This window comes from Panthera uncia, chromosome F1 (genome assembly GCF_023721935.1).
Source record: "Panthera uncia isolate 11264 chromosome F1, Puncia_PCG_1.0, whole genome shotgun sequence".
NCBI classification, from domain to species: Eukaryota; Metazoa; Chordata; class Mammalia; order Carnivora; family Felidae; genus Panthera; species Panthera uncia.
The window spans coordinates 30828111-30848528 of NC_064813.1; the positions used below are offsets into that span (position 1 = coordinate 30828111).

General features: G+C 51.0%; 1 long non-coding RNA gene across 2 annotated transcripts in view; it reads left to right on the top strand.

Annotated features, from left to right (window-relative positions):
* Positions 1-12498, top strand: part of LOC125925307 (uncharacterized) — a 30405-nt gene extending 17907 nt beyond the window's left edge. The window contains exons 2-3 of one of the 2 annotated variants that reach the window (XR_007458778.1): positions 2591-2663; positions 3741-12498. This is a non-coding gene — a long non-coding RNA (uncharacterized LOC125925307). Of the gene's footprint in view, positions 1-2590 lie in introns of both variants that reach the window. The other variant, XR_007458777.1, reaches the window with a different exon arrangement.
* The last annotated feature ends 7920 nt before the right edge of the window (positions 12499-20418 follow it).

Genomic DNA, 20418 nt, shown 5'->3' on the forward strand with positions numbered 1-20418 from the left:
AAATGTGATGATGAAGGAGAGAGACACTGTTGGAATAAGGTCCTTGGGTAGATGACAGGATGGGCTCTAGTTTCTAAGGAGAGGGTCTGGCTTCAGCAAGGAGCACTAACAGTGTCCAGAGTAACAGGAGGAAAGTGTAATATCTGGATACAGACTTAAGTTGGCAGATGTGGTAGGAGCATATGAAAGTTCTCTGGCAAGTCTTCTTAGAGAGTGGGAGGGCAAATGAACAAGAGAAATTAGATAGGATTCCTGGGGAGCCCTAGGTGTCCACCTGACCTCAGTTGGCTGTGAATTTACAGTAAGGTCAGTTACCATCGTTGATGTTTTCTAGACACATTTAGCTGTTGTGGTACAGGTGTTAAGTAGGTGGAGAGCTAGATTTAGCCAAAGCTGGCATTTTTCTAGAAGAATACAGTGAAGGAAGAGGGGGCAGGGCGTTGAGGGTATTAAAATGAGTGCCTATAGTGATTGACTAGATCATCTAATCGGGGTGAGAGGGGCACTGGGGAGATGGAGGGAAAAGGAAGGATGGGTAAGTCTCAGGAGATAGAAGAATTATTGGAATTCAGGTACCAGAGGGAGTGAATTGGGAAGACAGGAGACACAACATTGAGATTATGGGGGCATGATCACAGGGGTGAGCAGCTGAAGTGAAATGGAAGACAAGATGACCAGAAGTGATGAAGGAGATGAAGGAGAGGTCAGTCGTGCCTTGTGTGCTGGATCGCCCATTGACCTCAGTCCCCCTTCCCCTCTGCGCTCTCCCCAGTGCTGCCGGAGCCAGAAGCCCAGAAACCACATTTCCCAGAATCCTCAGCCAATAAGCTTCTAGGTCTGTTTCCACAAATGAGAGGCACTTATGATAGACTTGGAAGTAGGAGAGAAGCAGAAATATTATTGTGTCTCTAGCAGGGCAGTGGTGGACAATTACATGAGCTTTGGGTTCATAGATAGAAGATTTGTAGCCGCCTGTAGGTGCTTTCTGTCACATCACCTGCCTTCCTAATAGAGTCAGATCACTGTGGAAGGTTTCCTGTGTTTCTTGAAACTTCCTGAATCTTGAAACCTGGTATTAAATTTGAATTCTATGGCAGCTTCTCTGACTTGTCTTTCAGCCCTAGCGTTTTGTTGTTTTTAAACATTTAACTTCCTGTATTAAATAGTTCGTGCTGAAAATACCTAGAGGGGTTTCTGCTTGCTTGCTTTCTTTATTGTTTTTTAATATACCAGATTCCTCCCACCAGAGAGCTTTTGTACCTGCTGTCTTCCCCAAACCCCTATTCAAAATGCTCTGCTCCAGTGCCCCTCTCTTTACCTACTTACCTTCAGCTCTGGGCTCAGTTGATCCTTCCTAATGGACATTGTTCCAATTACCTATTGCTGCATCATGAACCACCCCAAAATATATAAACAACAATCGTTTTACTATGGTCAGGAATTTGGAAAGGGCATAGTGAGGATGAATTGTCTCTTGTCCGCATGTCTGAGGCCTCAGGGTGGAAGACATGAGCAGGTGGCTGGTTGAGGGCTGGAATCATCTGGAAACATCTTAACTCACATGTTGGAAACATCTTAACTCACATGTTTGGTGCCCGGACCGGGATGGCTCAAAGGCTGGGCTCAGTTGGGACTGCCAACTAGAGCCCCCATATATGGCCTCTTCATGTGGCTTGGAAGTATGTGGGTTGGACATCCTTACAGTATGGTGGCCCCAGGGCAATTGGACTTCTTACATGGTAGTTTGGGACTCTGGAAGACAGAGTTCCAGTGAACAGAGCGGAAGGGCTTTTATGTTCTAGCCTCTGACATATTGGTACTTCCACTGGACTCTGTTGGCTGAAGCAAGCACGAGTCACCCGAATTCAAGGGGAGGGACATAGACTCTTCTCCATGGGAGGAATGTCAAAACCTGATATGTTTCTGTCAGTATTCTTCCCTTAGTTTGTATGTATTCATTATGATGAGCACATAAGTCAGGCGAGCAAAGCTGGCCGTGTTTAAGAGACTTTAAGGGCTAGTGAGCCAGAGAATGTTCACGCTCTCGAAAGTAACCAGCCACCTCTTGGCACTGGCTACTTGTTGCCCCAAGGGAAGGCATACCCAGTGCTGCTAGAGTCCCAATTTTTCAAGAGGATCCAGAACTCAGGGTGTTTATGTAAAAGTTTCCAATTTTAAAAAGGCTGTGCAGGCCAACTTCCTGGAACGTAGTAGGCTCAGTAAAGAGAAGAAATAGAAAAGTATCTCACACACCCACCACCATGCCCACTGCCATTCCTATCCTGAGTTTCTGCTGATAAAGAGAAAAAATAAAAATACCTCATAATGTGGAGTGTGGGTGGGACGTTCCCACCCCTTGGTCAGGGTGCTGTAGGAGATGACGGAGTGAGACAAGGAAACCAGGCTCCTACGTGGGCCTGACACGTGGTACGATCCACACAGCAGCTCAAGGGGCAGGTAGGTCACCGTGCTCTTCCTTTGCTTCGTTTTTCTTCTAAATGCTGAAAATGATCTGAGGTACGTAACTAATTGTCTGGCTCCTCTCACACAACAGGTTAAATCTCCTTTGTTTTGTTCACTCTGTGTCCAGGGCTTGGAGAAGGTCCTGCCATAGAAGGTGCTCAGTGGATTCCTCCTAGAGGAATGTCACGCGGGTGTTACGGGTGAGGCTCAGGGGGCCAAACACCTGGGGACAGGTCCCAAGGTAAGTGAGGAAGCTGGGATTAAGAAATACACGTACACACACACACGCACACACAATTTGGTGCAAACTAAGACTACCATTGATGCCTCAATATGGAAGCTGTTCCTGATACTCTAGAGCCATGTGTTTGAAAACGTTTGAGCAATTTAAAAATGCATTTGTTAAAATCAGTTTCCCTACAGGATATTACAGGAAAGAAGGGGATTAAGAGATTTTGGTAATCCTTGGGAAACATTGCAAGCTTCATGATTCTCATCTATTTCAGGCAAAACTGTGAATATTTAAAAAAAATTTTTTTAACGTTTATTCATCTTTGAGAGACAGAGAGAGACAGAACATGAGCAGGGAAGGGGCAGGGAGAGGGAGACACAGAATCCGAAGCAAGCTCCAGGCTCTGAGCTGTCAGCACAGAGCCCCAAGCAGGGCTCAAACTCACAAACTGCAAGATCATGACCTGAGCCCAAGTTAGATGCTCAACCGACTGAACCACCCAGGTGCCCCCCAAACTGTGAATATTTAAATATGTGATGTAAATGCAGAGCCTGGGAATGGAGAGAGGGAGGAGCAGGGTTTTGGAAACCAAGCAGGGGTGCAGAAGGGCAGCTTGGCTTCCCTAAATTTGCCTAGAGGTTCATAGCAGCAGCAGCAGCAGCAGCTACTCTGTTTTCCATTCTTTTGTTCATTTTAAAGACATTTGTGGGGTGCCTGGGTGGCTCAGTCAGTTAAGCATCTGACTTCGGCTCAGGTTATGATCTCATAGCTAGTGAGTGTGAGCCCCACATCAGGCTCTGTGCTGACAGCTCAGAGCCTGGAGCCTCCTTCAGAATCTGTGTCTCCCTCTCTCTCTCTCTCTGCCCCTCCCCTGCTCATGCTCTGTCTGTCCGTCTGTCTCTCTCTCTCTCAAAAATATATAAACAGAAAGAAAGAAAGAAAGAAAGAAGAAAGAAGGAAGGAAGAAAGAAAGAGAAAGAAAGAAAGAAAAAGAAAAGGGTCTCTCTTTCTTTGTTCCTTCCTTCCTTCCTTTCTTTCTTTTCAGGGGGAGCTCACCTGGCTCAGCCAGCCGGGAAGGCAGAAGTTTTGCAGTGTAACAGAGGTGCGGGGTGTGGTGCCAGCCAGCACAGATACAGCACGATGTCACCTCTGGAGAAGATGGCCTCAATAAGCAGCTGGTTCCCGGTGACCCGCCGTCCTCCCACACTGCCCACTGATGTCAGAGACGCTGAGGACGCAGTGGTGGTAGCCTGTTTTGACATCACTGCCAACAGCATGCTCACAAGAGACCTGGAGAGAGAAAGTGAGCCCTACGCAGAGAAGAGAATATCCTTCCAGCCTTTTTTTCTGCGGAACTGGGCTTTGAGCCAGACTTGCCTGACCCCAAACCCTTTCGCCCTCCGTGAGTTTTGCAGATGAGCCTCAAGTCTTTTTGCAACACCACTGGATATTTTTCCCCGATAAACGTTGCTCCTTTCGCAGACAGCAAGAAGTTAGGACAGTTTCTGGGGCGCCCCCCACCCCCACCCTGACCCAAGTCACACGCACCGTGTCTTCTATCTGCTTGCAATCCAAGGCAGAATTCCAGTAGCAATTCCGTGCGGCAACACTTCATCTCAACGCCCGTCCATTAAGAAGGACGCTGTCCCCTCCCCCAACCCACCACGCACTGGACGGCCGCCTGCACCTTTAACAGTGCTTGGCACACGGTGGGCCCTCAAGAAGTGGGAGTTCACGGAGCAGTAACCATGATTCAGCACCCACTGGGCCCCAGGTGCAGCACTAGATTCTCTGTGAATAGATTTTCTGACAGCAACCCTCAAAGGCAGCCACAGGTCCTACTTTACAGATGAGGAAATTAAGGTTTGGGGAGCACAGTAGACTTGTCCACACTCACAAAGCTGGTTAGCAGTGGCGCTTGCATTTGAATGGAAGTAGCCTGCCTCCATAGCAGCTCCTGTGGTATAAACCACCCTGGGGGTGTACGTGTGGGGGACGGCAGTATTCAAGTTGCTTGTACCCAGTGCTGAGGGCGTCCAGATCCATGCAAGCATCTTGTGGTCCATGTGGGAGTGGAACTGGGAGGCAGGTTCCCCGGCAGGGAGGGGTTTGGAGAAGCTGTGAGGAGGAGTGAATGAGAGAAAACAGGTCAGGGCGGTAGGTGGGGCACATTGCAGGCTAGGTGACACGGGCTCAGCTGGGCCCCTTGGGTTTGGAATGGGAGGGCGATGAGGGAGGCGCCATATGCACAGGTCACGGCTGGGCTCAGCCCAACCCAAGCAGTTGTTGTTGTTGTTTTTTGATGGACCAGCCAAACTTGTCCTAGCAGCTTCCTGGCTTTCTAAGGCCTCCCCTGCCTTGTTCCTAAGTTACGGGGCTAAGAAAATAGAACATGTCCACCTGGCCAGCTTCTTAGCTGGAGCCTCAAGAAGTTCTAGCACACAGAGAAGCAAAAGAGGAGAAAGGGATAATCTGTTCATTAAGTCATGGAATATTTATTGAGTGCCTACTATGTGCCAGGCGCCACTATTGGTACTTGAGATACAGCAGCAAACCAAAAAGATTGACGCCTCTGCCCTCGGGTTGCTTCTCGTGGGGTATGGGGAGACAGTCCATAATCACCGTAAGAGATAAGTAAATTAGATCTTAAAGACAGTGAAATAACGATTAAGTGAAGCAGAAAAAGGGGGACCAGTAGTGTGTGTGACTGGGGCTGAGGTTGATTCTGGCCGCAATCCTAACACGGTGGTCAGGGCAAGTGAAGGAGTTATCCATGTAGTTCCAGAGGAAGAGTATTCCAGGCAGAGGGAACAGCCAGGTCAAAGTGCAGAGGCAGGAAAGTGCAGGCTGTTGTGTTTGAGAGCAAGAGCTAGAGAGAAGGGGGTGGGGCAGGGAGGCAGGAAGAGATGGGGATTGGCAGGGTCCAGAGCAGAGAATGGAGGCTAGCTCTGAGCACAGACGTGATGCGATCTGACTTCTATGTGTAAAGGACACTCCCACTGCTGGGCAGGTAGAAGGTGGAAACAGAGACCACCTAGGGCCTGGTGGGACCCGAAGGTCACAGGGGAGGGCAACTTGGAGCAAGGGAGATACCGTGGTGTTGGGGGAAGAGGTTGATTTCGGGTATAGATGAGGGAAGAGCCAGTGGGATCGCCTGCAGATTGGATTTGGGGACGGAAAGAAAGAGAGGAAGCAAAGAAAGCTTCCGGGTATTTGACAAGAGAAGTTGCAGTTTCCAGGGGCTGAAACCGGGAAGGACAGAACGGAGCAGTTTCTTTCTCTTTCTTTCTTTCTTTCTTTCCTTTTCTTTCTTTCTTCTTCTTTCTTCTTTTTTTTAATGTTTATTTATTTTTGAGAGAGAGAGAAAGCACAGGTGGGAGAGGGGCAGAGATAGAGGGAGACACAGAATCCCAAGCAGGCTCTGGGCTCTCAGCTGTCAGCATAGAGCTCCATGTGGGGCTCAAGCCATGAGACTGTGACCTGAGCCAAAGTCTGATGCTTAACGGACTGAGCCACCTATGTGCCCCATGGTGCAGGTTCCAGAGAGGCCTGGGGAGAACTGGAGTAGCCTCAGATCTACTTCATCTGAGATGTCTGTCACTCCAGCTGGGCATGTCGGGTAGGCAGGTAGACAAGAGAAAGGTCTGGACTAGAACTGTGTTTGAGGTGTCGTCCTTTAGACAGCGGCCATGAGCCTGAATGAGGTCATGAAGAGTATAAGTGCAGACAGAGAAAAGGAAAAGGGCTGGGCCTTGGGGACTCTGAGAAGCCCAGGAGAAGAGAAGGAGCAACCAGGAAGGCAAGAGGAGAGCCAGGAAGGCTGGTGTCCTTGAGGCCAGGTGAAGAGAGAGCTTTCGGGAGGAGGGAAGGTCCAGTTGTACAGGGTGGCGCTGAATCCAGTCTTGCTGTCTTCGCAGGGCCCTGAGCTCCCATTCCCCTCCCCTATTCAATGGGAGCTACAATGTCCACTAGTGAGGGGTGCAGTGAAGATGAAATGAAATCGTGTCCTGGAAGCAAAGGGCATTTTGAAAGCTTTTATCAAATGGGAGTTTCTTTCTGGAGGAGAATTCAACCATACGATGATGATAAGAGAAATAAACTCATAATGACCATAATGCTGCTGCTGCTTATTTGTGTCTCAGAAAAAAATGTCTAAGGCATTGCCCTTGTCATCGGGCAGCAGAGCGGCAGTCGGGAGGACCCCCGCGGAACAACGGGCAACCAATAGCGCCTGCTGGGCACAGGCTGGAATTAAGAGACCGAAAGGCCAAGGGAGGGTTTCCCACGGTCTTGGACTTCACAGAGGGTGGGCCCTGGGATGTGGAGATTTGGGTGGGCGGAAGGGAAAAGATGTCCACCTGAAGGGAAGGGTGTCCCGGAGGTACAGAGCAGGAACTGATGGGGGCCCTCAGCACAGCACTGCACCCAGCTCCCCTTGGGCACGCAGCCACTGGGAATGGCATAAGCAACCCCAGTCCTGATGTTGTAAGACCTGCCTCAGTGTCTTTGTGCCTGTCACCAGTTCTCAAAACCCCACAGTAGGAGCAGTGAGGCCAGGTGCCTGGGAGGTCCCACTGCTCTGGTGGCCAGTGGCACATCCTGGCATGGGAAGACCAGGGGCACCCTGCAGACACTTCAGGCACAGACATTATCACAGGTGCCAGTTTCTTGGTCCTCTGTCCTCTCCACTGGGCTTGGAAACCTTTCAGCTCCTCCCCTGCTAAGGCCTCCCTCAGGCTCAGATAAGGAGCTATTTTTGCTATCCACCCCTCCCCCACCTGCCCCTCGGGTCCCCTGAGGCCTGATCAGAGCTCTCAGAAGAGGATTCCTGAAAGGCCCTGCACTTCAGGGGACCGGGAGGGGCCACCGGCTATCCGTTTAGGAGAGGACGGTGTGGAAGCAAGTGACTCAGAGGAGCCAACAAGATGGAGAGGGAGAAAGAGGAAGAAACAGGTGCAGGGGAGAGAAGGAGTGGGGGTGGGGGAGCAAAATGGGACCCGCAGGGGCCTGGGCAGGGATGAGGAGAAAGCGGAAGAGGGCTGGAGAGGAGAGACAAGGAGGGAGGCAGAGTGCAGGCCCCCAGCAGCACCCAGGCTGAGCCCGGGACTGAGAGATCACTGCATGTGTGGGTGGCTGAGGCCAGACGGCAAGCCGCCCAGATGCCCAGAACAGAGGGTGTCCTCAGCCCTGCCCCTGAGCACGAGGCCCTCTGATGCCCTCCCCTGGGCCCCCCGGGCTCACAAGCCCAGCAAAGTATCAGGAGATGGCAGGGGTCATGCAGAGGCTTTCTGTCCCTCCCCAGCCTGCCCTTCGCGGGGCTGGGCCTCCCTAGCTCTGGATCTTTAGGGGTATTGATGGGGTGCAACAAGCAAGAAGTTCTGGGCCGAGAGAGAGGGAGCAGAAGGGATGCAGAGGTCTAGAAGAAGGGGATGTAGAGGGATTCTGAAAAAGTGCTAATTTTGAAAAAAAAATGAAAATAGAGATTTTTAAAACATCGCGTCCCCTGCTAACTGGGGCTCCTAAGTACTAAACGAGGTTTACTACAGCAGCGTGTGTTTTGTGGGTTGGTCACATTGTAGCTTATCTGTGGAGCTGCTGACAGTAGAGGCGATCAGGAGGGGTGAGGCGGTGAGTGTATGAGAGTGTGCAGGAGGGTGTGTATGTGATGGTGAGTGTGTGAGGGTGAGGGTGAGTGTGCGTGCCTGTGACTCCTCGGACTAGCCGTAGCAGGGTCCCTCACGGGCCTGAGACAGGGTTAGACGTGTCTGGGTGGGGGGCTGTCCTACAGAAGTCTTGTTCCCCAGTCCCTGCGGCCGCTGAGGAGGACTCGCCCCGGGAAGGAGGTGGGTAACCGCACTCCCGACGTTAGGGGGAGAAGTGACCCGCAGCCCATCAGGGGAGGGGACAGACAGCCCAGCCTGATACTCTCCAAGCACTAGAAAGAGGACTGCAAATAAAACGGAAAGATGTTCCCTCAAAGACTCTGACCCCATCCACCGTCGCCCCAGTCCAGGGCCCCTGACACCCCTGCTCCAAGCCGTTGGCAGCAGTGGCTGGTGGCGCCCAGTGGGGAGCACTGGGGAGGCGAAAACCCTGGTGGAAGCATCTAGGGGTGGGGACAGGCAATGGGGGTGTGAAGAGTTGGAGAGGTTTGAGGCCTTGTGAAAAGGAGGCACAGCAAAAATAGAAGCCAGGGACGGTTTATCGTGGTCCGTGTGCACGTAGCACGGAGACACTGGGGGAAAGTCAGGGACACGCAAACGGGAACAATTAAACGCTATCCATTGTTTTCACTAGACTAACATTTACTGAACACATATTTGTCTGTGCCAGGCGCCGGGACCACTAAAATGAACGAAACACAGGCCTGCCCAGTCCTTCGGAATTCACCACGCAGTGAGTAAGATGAGCGTAAAAATGTCGTCGTGTATCATTCTTAAGTAGTGATGATGATGATAAAAGCAGTAGCGTGCTGAGCACTAGCACGTCCCGGGCACTGATGCAAGCATTCTACACATACTCGGTGTTAGGACCGAGGTACGAACGAGATACAGATACGGGAGGCGTCCAGAGCAGAGGCCTTTCTGCAGCCTGGGGCCCAGGGGTAGAAGTTCATTGTCCCCACTCTTCACCTCAGTCCTGAGGAGAAGCTCCTCCAGGGGAGAGAACAGCATTTTCCGCAGGGTTCTAGAATGGGTCAAGGAGGGCATCTGAATTCCCAGCAGCCCTCACCCCCACCTCCGCCGAGACCCGCTGCTCTCCCTGCTGGCCAGTCTCTGACCTTCCTCCTGTGGGGCTGGCCGGGTCAGACTTGTCTAGACCAGAACACCCATTACCCAATCTCTCCAACCCATCTCTTCAACTGACGCCCTCGGGGCCTTGTGGGGAGAGCAAACCTTGGGAGGACTGGGGAGGCCGCAGAGATAGTGGCAGATAGAGGCTTGAGGGTAGGGATGGAGGGGCTGCGGGGCTGGTGTCCAAGGCTGGCGGGGCTGGACAGAGGACGAGCCAGCCAGCTCCCTGGTGCCCCACTCAAGAGCAGTCCCTTTGGGGAAGGCAGGGCTGGTAGCTCAGAGGTGGGTGGGGACAGCAGAGAGAAGTGGGAGGTGCTGGTATTTGCAGGGCTCAGCGTAGGAGAACAAATGTGTTCCCAGACGGTGGCCCACCCACCTTTTCTTCCCATTTCTGGTTCCATCCTGTATCTTGGGGGGCCACCAGTATCACCAGTGCCTATGTAGACAGCCCCACCCGCACACTGACACATCGCCAAACAGCAATGGGCGTCCTTGGGCCCAGGGAAAGGTTGTCAAGTTTGGGACATACTTGCATTAAAACAGTATTCCTTGTGTGTCTGAAATTCAAATGTAACTAGGCTCCCTGTATTTTATCGGGCAGTCTTAATCAGGGGTGTCCCCACCAGCCATGAGGTCGGCCCTCAGGAGGCCCAGGGTAGAAATCCTCACAAGCCCTGCAAGCTGGCTCAGGGCCCATTGGGCAGTGACTTTCGGGGTCCTCGTGCTAGAGTGTGGCTGGGGAACACAGGCTCTGGGTGGGTACTTCTTGGCCCTGTAGTCTTTTTTGGCCATTGAAGAGTCATGTCCGGGCCTCCTAAAGCTCAGGAGCTAGAACAGGGGCCCCTCTGCCTGCTTACTGGCTGTATGGGATGAGCCTCAACCCACCTTCAAGTGAGAGCTCACTTCAAGCAAGGGGCGTGCCAGGACCTTTACTGGCCTCCTCGGTTGGTGCCTTTACGTCTAGATCCTCTAGATATTCCAAGTCCCCGGGAGGCAGTGACTTCCAACGTTGGGAGACCTATGTGATAGATCCGCTGAAAGCCTGGGTAAAACACAGGTCACCCAGTTATATTTGAATTTCACATGAACAATGTAATAATTTACTATAAGTATGTCCCGTTCAATATTTGGGACAGACTTATACTAAAAAACGATTTCTTGATTATCTGAAACTCAAATTTAATCCGGTGTTCGGGTTTTGATTTCATCTTTCTTTCTGGTAAATCTGAGAGCTGGGACATTGGAGTGCCACAGCTAGGATCTGGCCCTAGCTTCTCTGCCTCTTGCCCGGTGAACCTCCCCAAGGGTCACTTTTCCTGTCCACCCCCCAGGGCTGATGGAAAGATAAAATGAATAAGTGCCTGGCATAAGTGACAGTTGTTATTGTTGTTCCTGGCCAAGGTCCCACCGCTAGAAGGCTGCGGGGCTGGTAGCTGCCCTCCGGCCTCCAGGCTCAGGTTCTCAGTCTTCTTGAGAACACTCCGCAGCCCGCTGCACGCTCCTCGGACCTGAGACCACCCTGCCTGCAAGGACCCAGGCAAGGGCGCCAAGAGAGGCTTGAGAAGGAAGCATGCTCTGGTTGGGAGATCTCAAATTCCCTGATGACTGGAGAGGAGTCGTTGGGGACAAAAGGGAAAGGGAGGAGCTGACATTTATTCTGGGCTCAGTGTATGTCTGGCGTTTTGTAGTTTCTAATTTAATCCTCACATTCCTGGTCATTTCTCTTTTGCAACTAAAGATGTATTCATAGGACCAGAGGAGACGGCCCCTGATGCTACTCTGCTTGTACCCTGGTTCTTCCGGTGGATGTCCCCTTCCCAGTGAGCCCTTCCCTGACCACCATGCTTAAAATGGAAACCCTCCCCCATGGCTTGGAACTCTATTCCCCTTCTCTCCTTCCTTCTTTTCCAAAGCACCCTCATCAAATACAGTAAAATATTGGTTTGCAAGCATAAGTCGCTCCAGAAACATGCTTGTAATCCAAAGCACTTATATATCAAAGGAAATTTCAAGAATCATTGTTGTGATCGCATACTACTCATATGGCAAGACATCGCTTGTTTATCAAGTTAAAATTTATTAGAAATGTGTGTTTGTCTTGCAGAACACTCGCAGACCAAGTTACTCGAGAGCCAAGGTTTTACTGTGTATTAAATAGGTCTCCCTCCCCTTCCAGAATGTAAGCTCCACGAGAGCAGATTTTTCCGGTCTGTTCTGTTTACTGACATGTTCCCTGTGCCTGAAACAGAGCCTTGTACATATTGGTTGAATGAATTCAAGATAATAAGAATAACAGCTAACATTTATTTTGTGCCTACTTTGCCCCTGGAACTGTTCTAAGTACTTTGCATAAGTTCATTTACAAAAGTTCATTTACGTATCCTCATCCTCATATCACCTCTGTGAGGCACAGAGCAGGCACAGAGAGGCTAAGTAACTTGCCCAAGGTCACGCAGCCAGCGGGCAAGAGTTATGCTCTGGTTGGCCTGAGTTCCTGGTGGAGGATCTTTTACACGCTCCACAGGTGTCCATCACCCTGGCATCTGCTCCTCTTGTGTGGCCCATTGGTGGCACCCCTCCCACTCCTCTGTCACGCTGGATTGTGAATGTTTGTTTACTGCTGACGTGGCCCCTTCGAGGGCAGGGGCCAACCTCCTTCACGTTTGTTTCCTCAGTGTTCTGTACGGTGGCCAGCCCATCGCAGGGCCTTCTCTCCATTCTCCCAGCTGGGGTTGGTTTGTACTATGAGCCTGGGGGGTGGGACGCACAGGTATGATCACTCCCCACCCCCATTTTACCACTGAGGAAACAGGCTCAGGGCAATACAGTGATTTGTTGCAGCAGGAAGAACAGACAGTAACCAGACTGCAGGCCACCTGCGTCAGTGCTTTCCTGGCCACCGCCCCCTGGGGTGGGGATCCGCACTCTACAGCCCCACGGATTCTGGCTGCTGCCCAAGGCTTTGGTGGGCACCTGTCTAACCACATGTCAGAACTGGGCAAAGGCAAAATATTGGTGTGGGGTGGGGTGGAGTGGGGTGTGGTGGGGGTATGGGTGGGTGGGGGTGGTAGGGCAGGGGTGGGGGTGGGGGGGGGGTAGTGGGGGTGAAGTGGGGCGGGGGTAGACCAGAGGATCCAGCCAGGTTCTTTCAGTGGGGCTGTGGGGGCTGTGGGGGCTGTGGGGGCAGCTTCTTGGAGCTGGCGTGGGTGAACGGGTGAGGTACGCTTCCAAGCCTGCGATGCGTGTCTACCGGGTGTGCTTTCAAGCACACAGGATGCAAAGCAGGGTATATTTAGCCCGTGGTCGCTGCCGTGGTATGAGCCTGCTGCCCCGTTCCCCCTGTTGGGGAAAACCCTTTGGAAGCTTTTCTTCTGACTGAGGAATGTGTGTGTTCTTCAGTGTTGGTGGCACAGGGTGTGTACGGGGTGGGGGTGGGGGGTGTTGTCCAGAAAACCTGAAGACTCATGGCTCAACCGGGGAAAAAAGGTAACAAGTTCCCAGGAAGAAATAAATATACCTCAGCCAGAAGCAGATGACGGTCCTTATATCTGTCCTTTTCCTTGGCACCCGAGGGTGTTGTATGGACAGATGCGTGCTAAGACCTGGGAACGGTGAGGAGAGGCTATATTTATTCATTCACTGACTCACTCATTCATTCATTCACTCATTCATTCAAAGAGTGTTTATTGCACTTCTGTTACGCACCCACCAAACACTGAACTAAGTAAGTGCTGAGACTTTACTAGGGAAAACAATGTACCTGTTCTCATTGAACTTGCAACATTTAAAGGAGTCTTGCTGGTATGTAATCATTCTTGGCTGTCAGTGCTCTGAAGGAGAATTACTGGATGCCTTGAGAGGGTAAAATAAGGAATTTCAGTCCAGGAGTCAAGGAGGGCTTCCTGAAGGAAGTGGTGTTCAAGCGGAGTCCTGGAGGATATCTAAGAGTTCATTTGGCAACTTGCTGAGAGAAGGGAGAGAAAAGAGCAGAGCAGCAAGCATCCCAGGTCCTGGCCGGGGCACATGCTAAGACCTTGAGGTGGAATCAAGTGTGGCTTCTGCAGGCCATGAGTCAAGGACTCCATAGTGGCTGGTGTCAGAACTCTAATCTGATCGGGGACACAGCCCCTGCCCACAAGCATCTCCTTGTCTGATGGAAAAACAAGGGAGTTCGATCATGAGAACAGCTTTCCTGGCAGCAGAGATGTGAGGTCTGAAGCAGGGGTATTTGCCACGGAGGAACAAGTGAGTTTGGGAAGCCTTGCTGAATATGGCATGTCTCTGGTTTTGAAGGTGGGAAGTTTCCTGATTTGGCAGAGGGTGTAGGAGTTTGAAGAGCTGTGTGCAAGGCTGAGGAGTGGGAACAGGCATACTTTAGATTCGAGTGGGAGGTGAGTGAACGTTTTCAGTTTGGATGTGTATATTCTGTCTCTCCAATTAATTCCAATAACTACTACATATTTCCCAAAGACTGTGTGCCACGGAAGCGCTGATCTAGCTTCTTTTACCCGTACAAATAGCCCTTTGAGGTAGACATGACCATCCTATTTCACCGATGAGAAAAAAGGCTCAGAGGATTAAGTGACCTGTCCACAGTGACCCGGAGAAGAGGCGGCAGGACCAGGAACCAAACAAAGTGTGTCTGTGTTTGCCCTTCCTAATGACCTGACACTTTAGTGATAGTCCCTGACTGCTCTGGGGGGTCCTTCATATTAGCTAAAACCATGTTTAGTCATTTGCAGGCTTTGACTGGTGGCATAACTGTGGTAGTCTGACCTGTTGGCTCACACCCCACCCCTCTTTCCAGCCTGCAGAGGAGCAACTTGGAGTTCTTTATTGGAAAAGGCAAAATGCTGGAGGATGTGAGGCCTGCCCCAGATCCCAAAGGAAGTTGGAAAGAATCTGAAAACGATCTTTCCTCCACCCTATAACCACTGTCCACCAATCTTGATTGGTATCACCAAAACTAGGCGCTTTTTTTTTTTCTGTTTTATTGCTATATCCCCAGTCCTCAGAATAGAGTATGGCACCTACTAGACATACAATAAATTTTGTTGAAATCAATCTCTGTGGGTGGTGCGGGTGTTAAGGGGAATTTGACACACACAATCTCTGACCCCTGGCAGATCATCATCTAACTGAACATCATGCGACACACACATGCACATACATACACACACACACACACACACACACACACTCACATGCTCACAGGAAACCAGCCTCGGACCTAGCTAAGACACAGGAACAGCTGTTCTCTCCCTGGCCACATACAATGAAATAGTATTTACCTATAATACGACGGACTCAAGTGAGACTTGAGCCTGCCCACTAATTTTTCCCAGCGGTGAAATTAATCAGAAACAAAACACAAACCAAATAAACCAAAACAATATCGTCTAAAATTTTTGTTGCCTTCTTTTTTGGCAGGGAGCAGGAAGGGTAGGTGGTGAGTGTAACTTACCTAATGAAGTTGGCAAATCTTGAGTATACAGCCAGATGGATTTTGAAATACGTAATGTATATATACACGTGTGGAACCTCAACCTGGATATGTGTATAGAATATTTCCAGCACCCCAGAACTTCCTCATGCACTCTCCCAGAAAACACCCTGCTCCCGGGCAGAGGTTACTGCTATATTTCACTTTGCCTATTCCTGACTTTCACAGAAATGGAATCATATGGTTAGAGTCTGGCTTCTTTTGCTCAACAGAATGTCTGTGAGGTTCGCGCTTGATGCTATATGTAGTGGTTTCCTCTTTTTAACTGCTGTATGGCATATGTAATGCTGCATAGCAAATCTAATATATAGAAATCATATATGTAGGTAATATGAAACAAATGTATAAAATTATATACATATTGATTATATAATCCATTCGTTTATCCATTCTCCTATTGATGGGCATCTGGGTTGCTTCCAGTTTGGAACTATTACAAATAGAATTATAACGGACATTTCTGTGCATGTTTTTGGTGAGCATAACCACTAATCTCTATTGCTTATATACAAGGGGTGGCACTGCTAGGCTTATGTTTAACTGTAGTGTGTTTGTCAGCAAGTTTTCCAGGTTGTACCAACTTATACTTCCACCAGAAGTATGTGAGAGATTGGAGGGTTTTTAAGGTCAGGAATGGGATCCTTCTTCCCATCTAACTATCCTGGCCATTTCCCACAAGACAGGACTAAAAGATTGGGTAGGATTTTAGCCAGGATCTCCATGTTCTGGTGAAGCTCTCACCAGAACCTTAGGGGAATCAAGGCTTCCTTGTGGAGCCAGGGAGTCTGGGGGTGGGAGGCTGGGAGTGGCCAGTGGGCTGGGTGAGGATCTGTTGGGTAGGGTTTCTCCATAGTTAGCCCATGAGACAGTCCAGGTGTTCTGAGAGCTGCTGTGTGATGCCCCAGTGGATTGTGCTGGTGTCCAGGTGACATCTGTTAGTGGTGACATCTCCAATCTGCCTACAAATAAAAGGTGAGTGGTTCTATTTATTCTGGAATAAATTTATGGCTGGAGATCCACCTACCACAGTAGGTTGTCTGTAGTCTTGTTCCCTCTTTCCCAATTTTCCACTCAGCTCCCTACTTCCTCCCTTCTACAAGAATTTAATAGCTGCATCAAGGAAATGGGTCAAGCACTCTGGTCCCAGGGAGAAGGGAGAGGTGGGCAAGATATTCCCTGATGTCTGTTGCCCCACTGAAGAGGCTGAAGGACTAAAAACCTTAGACTCCTGTGAGAGGAAGCAGTGACTAGACCTGGAAGGATTATGTAGAGGGCTGAACAGAAGATGGGCTTGTCCCAATTAACTTCAAGAGGCGCCTTCCAGGGACACTTACCCTCTTGTCGCCACTGAGTGGCATGGTGTTGCCCATAAAGCGTCCAGAGTCAAAAAAAACAAAACAAAACAAAAAAAAAAAAAAAAAAGAAAGAAAAAGTCAGGTAGTCCTCACTTGGTGGCTCACTTCTGCCACTATGACTTAAGAGCACTTGGGAGAATGAAGTAAAAGGTCCCTAAGGAGTCAGTCAAACCTGGATTCCTGTCCTGGTTCTGCCCTTTACTAACAGCATTGAGGCCTTGAGAGTGATACTGGAGCTTTCAGGCCTTAGCTTCCTTGTCTGTAAAATGTGGCTGGTCTGCTGATTTAACAGAGGAGGCACATACAACATCAGCAAAAGGCACAGGGTGGGTGCTCACCAGGGGCTCCTTCTCAAGGGGCGAGGAGAAGTCAGGTGTGGGGAGGAAGTTGGTTTCCCAGGGAGTCCCTGCCTGGGCTGATCCAGGAGGCTGCCGGTGTGGGGCTGGGGAGACCATCTGCCTGACTTTATCCAGACACCTTTTTGACTCAGAATTCTCTCTCCTGAGAACAAACAGATAAAGGGACTTGGAGGTCAGCGAATGGACCAGAGTTAGATGTGAATTGGAGGGGTGGACGCCAAGCTAAGTTGCACAAGTCTTTGCAAGGAAGAGAGAATTTCATCACTTGGTGTTTGGGCATCTATTTGTTGCCGTAGGAATGACATGCCAGGGGGAGGGTCACTTAGGCCCACTTGTCTCCCACCCTTGGAGGCCAGGCCATGAAGAAGGTGCGGCTGGTGTGGAAGCCACAGGTTCAGTCCTCTATAAGTACTGCATTTAGGGGGCAGATCTGGGTCCTGCTCACTGCTCACCGTGAACTTTGTAGCCTAGCCAGGCACAGGGCATGCAACCTTTTCCCCAAGGCTCCAAGCCTGGCATTCTTAATTTATTCCACCTTCTCAAAAGCCTTGGTCTGACCTGGGGACCCACCTCAAGTGGCTTCCTTCCCTTGGCTACAGAGCCTTTGAAACTGGCTTAAGCATTTCCTGTCCCAGGCCGAGTCAGGCTAACGGGTGGGCCAAGCTTCCTCCCTGCCCCGCTGCTGTCTCAGGCCTGGCTTGAGTCAGGGCCAAGCTTGGGAAGGCATTAGGTACGGGGGCTTTCCTTCCAGTTCAGGGAAGGGGCTGGGGACAAGGAAAGGGCTGGGGACGAGGCAGGGCCTGGCTGAGCACGTACCGCTGGGGTCAGGCGTGGACCAAGTATGGGGGCAGAGGCACGCAGCCGGGCACTTGGAGAACAGGGGCGCAGAGCTCCATATCTGTCCCTCCAAGGCAGCCTGAGATAGCTCCCTGTGGGCGCAGGACCCACGGCAGCTCACTAAAAGAGCCAGTGTAGGTAGCTTTCAGCAATTGCTTTCCATTTAACTCTCCATATGCTAAGTTCTAAATTTGGCTGACTATCAGCTCAAGGCTGATACCCACTTGGCTTTTGCTTCCTGTTTTGTTTTGTGTTTTGTTTTTCGACAAATAAAAATCGTAAATAATTAAGGTGTACAACGTGATGTTTTGATATGTGTATCCATTGTGAAATGATCGTCACAATTAAATGCCACTCGGCTTCTTTATCAGGAATCCCACTCTCTGGGCTCCAGGGGCCCCTACCTTAATGATAATATCGCAATGGCAGTCGTGATCATAGTAACAGGGGTTCAGCCAGGCCATCCCACCGGAAGCAGAGAACACTCTTACCCCTTCCTGTCTGGACAGTCTTTGGGCTTTCTGGCAAAGTGCCAAGGGGTCTAAGGCTTGGGATGGATTCCCAGGCCAGGCCTGTCCTCTTCCATTGTCCCCATCACTGTTTTAGGGTCTGAGCCAACAGAGAAGTCCCTCCTGAAGATACTGCAGCCAAAGTAGCAAACATCTTGTTTGACAAACTACCAGATGTCAGGCAGTGCACTGGGAGTGGAGTGGCGAGGATGAGGGAGGGTGAGGGGAGGGGTGAGGGGAGAGCAAGCAGTAGAAAGGTTGCTGAGGCTGTTGGGTGAGGAGAGTAAGTAACCTTCCGCTTCAGGGCCTGAAGGATGGTGGGACCCTGAGGTGGGGGTGGAGGGACAGAGGATGAATAGGTGGGAGATGTACTGATTTGCATGCTATTTTTGCCGGGCATTTGCATGCTCTTCATGGACTGTCTAGAGCACAGCACAGGGAGGTTCCCAGGGGCCCCATTCTCTCTCCTCCCTCCTTCTCTAAGGTGCTGGGGTCTGCAAGCCCTGGACGGGGAGAAATGGACTGCGGTCCCCCTGGGCCACATCCTTGTCTGGGCAGGGGTTGCAGGGGTGGGGACCATGTCAGGAGCCCTGAGTCTGAGCAGAAGATGGGACCCCCATGGTGGGGAAGCCGGGGTTAGGAGACGGTGTGTGGGAGAAGGGGAGTGTCCCTACTAGGAGAAGCCGGGTGCAGGGATGCAGGGTGTCTCAGGATGAGGAGCTTTCTGGCTCCAGGCTTGTTCCTAGACCAGGGCCCCAAAGGAAGGAAGCCAGATGAGGCGTCTCCTCCCCAATCCTTATGAAGTTTTGTTTCCTGCAGCAAAGCCGGCTTTGACATCAAACGCCTTTCTTTCCCTGTGGTCCTGCACACCCACCAGCCTGCCCTGCTCCAGCCTCCTCCCTAGACCACCTCTGTATTCACTCCTGGGGGTTCCAGGCAGGAGGGAGGGACCAGCAGGGAGTGGGCCCTGAGTCCCTTCCTTGTGCCTTCACAGTGGCTGGCTGGGCCCAGGATCAAACAAGAACAGGGGTCCTGAGCAGGCTTTTGGGTGGACCTGGGGTGCCTGAGCCCTAGCTGGCTTCTGACTGGTCCAGGGTGGTTAGTTCCGGAGGGCCCTGGGGCAGGACTCTAGGTAACCTGGGAGGAATTCATCCCCACCCTGGGCTGTGAAGATCCTACCTCTTTGTACTTTTTCCTTTCTGGCTCTCAGTTTTCTTTGCTCACTCTCTTGCCAGCTATTTGATTTTTAAATCATGAACATATGATTAGCACCCTGTAGCCCCGTTAGCCTTTCCAGAGCACTTTTCTCACTGATAATCCCCACCTGTGCAACTGCTGCCGACAGGCCCACTCCATTCGGGGGTGGGGAGGGGGAGCATCTATCTCAGCTCCTGGAAACAAGTCTCCACCCGCTGAGGGGCAGACAGGGGGCAGCAGGGCAGCTGGAGGGCAGCAGGAGAAAGCACTTAGGGCTGGGGAAGGCTTGGTGCCCTGGTGAGGCCTCCGCCGGCCCCAGAAAGCAGAATGGTCAAGCCACACCTGGGGAGAGCCTCTCCTGGCTGTTGACTCAGCTCCCGGGGAACGGCTTCAGTTCATCTCTCCTGAGGGGAGGCCGGCCTAGAAGAGGCAGGAGACAATTTATTCCACAAAAGAAACAACCTCGCTGCCCGGCATGCCCGCAGTTTGGCGGACCCAGGCGCTCTTTGCACACACACGGGCTGGAACATGCCCAGGCTATGTGCACGCTCACAGAGGCTGGAAGGCATGTGTGGGATCTGTCCACACTCACAGAGGCTCTGTGCGTGCCCAGTTTAGGAAACACCAGCCGACTCTAGCTAGGTTGTGCTCCGGTGTTGTTTGACTTCAGGTGAAGTTCCATCTTGTCTTCATGGGCGCGATCAGGACACCGCTCTGCTATCGTGCACCTTGGAGTTCCCGTGACCCACCCCTCTTCCATTTTACACTTGACAAAACTGAGACCAAGTGGGGTGAAGCGACTCATCTAAGGCCATACAGCTGAGAAGCAAATTTTATTTTGAGTTACAGAGTTTAGAGTTTGGAGGTGACAGAGATTTGGGGGGTGACTTGAAGCCGGGAGCTTGCAGGAAAGGGACACAGGCTTTTCAGTCCTAAAGTCCTGAGCTCACGTCCAGCTCCAAACGTGTGTCCTTTGACGAGTTACTGAACTCCTCTGAGCTCCAGCTCCCTTTTCTTTATCTTTTTATTTTTTAATGTTTTAATTAATGTTTTAATGTTTTAATGTTTAATCTTTTAATGTTTATTTATTTTGAGACAGAGAAATTGGGGGAGGGGCAGAGAGAGGGGAAGAGGGAGAGAGTCCCAAGCAGGCTCCAAACTGTCAGCGA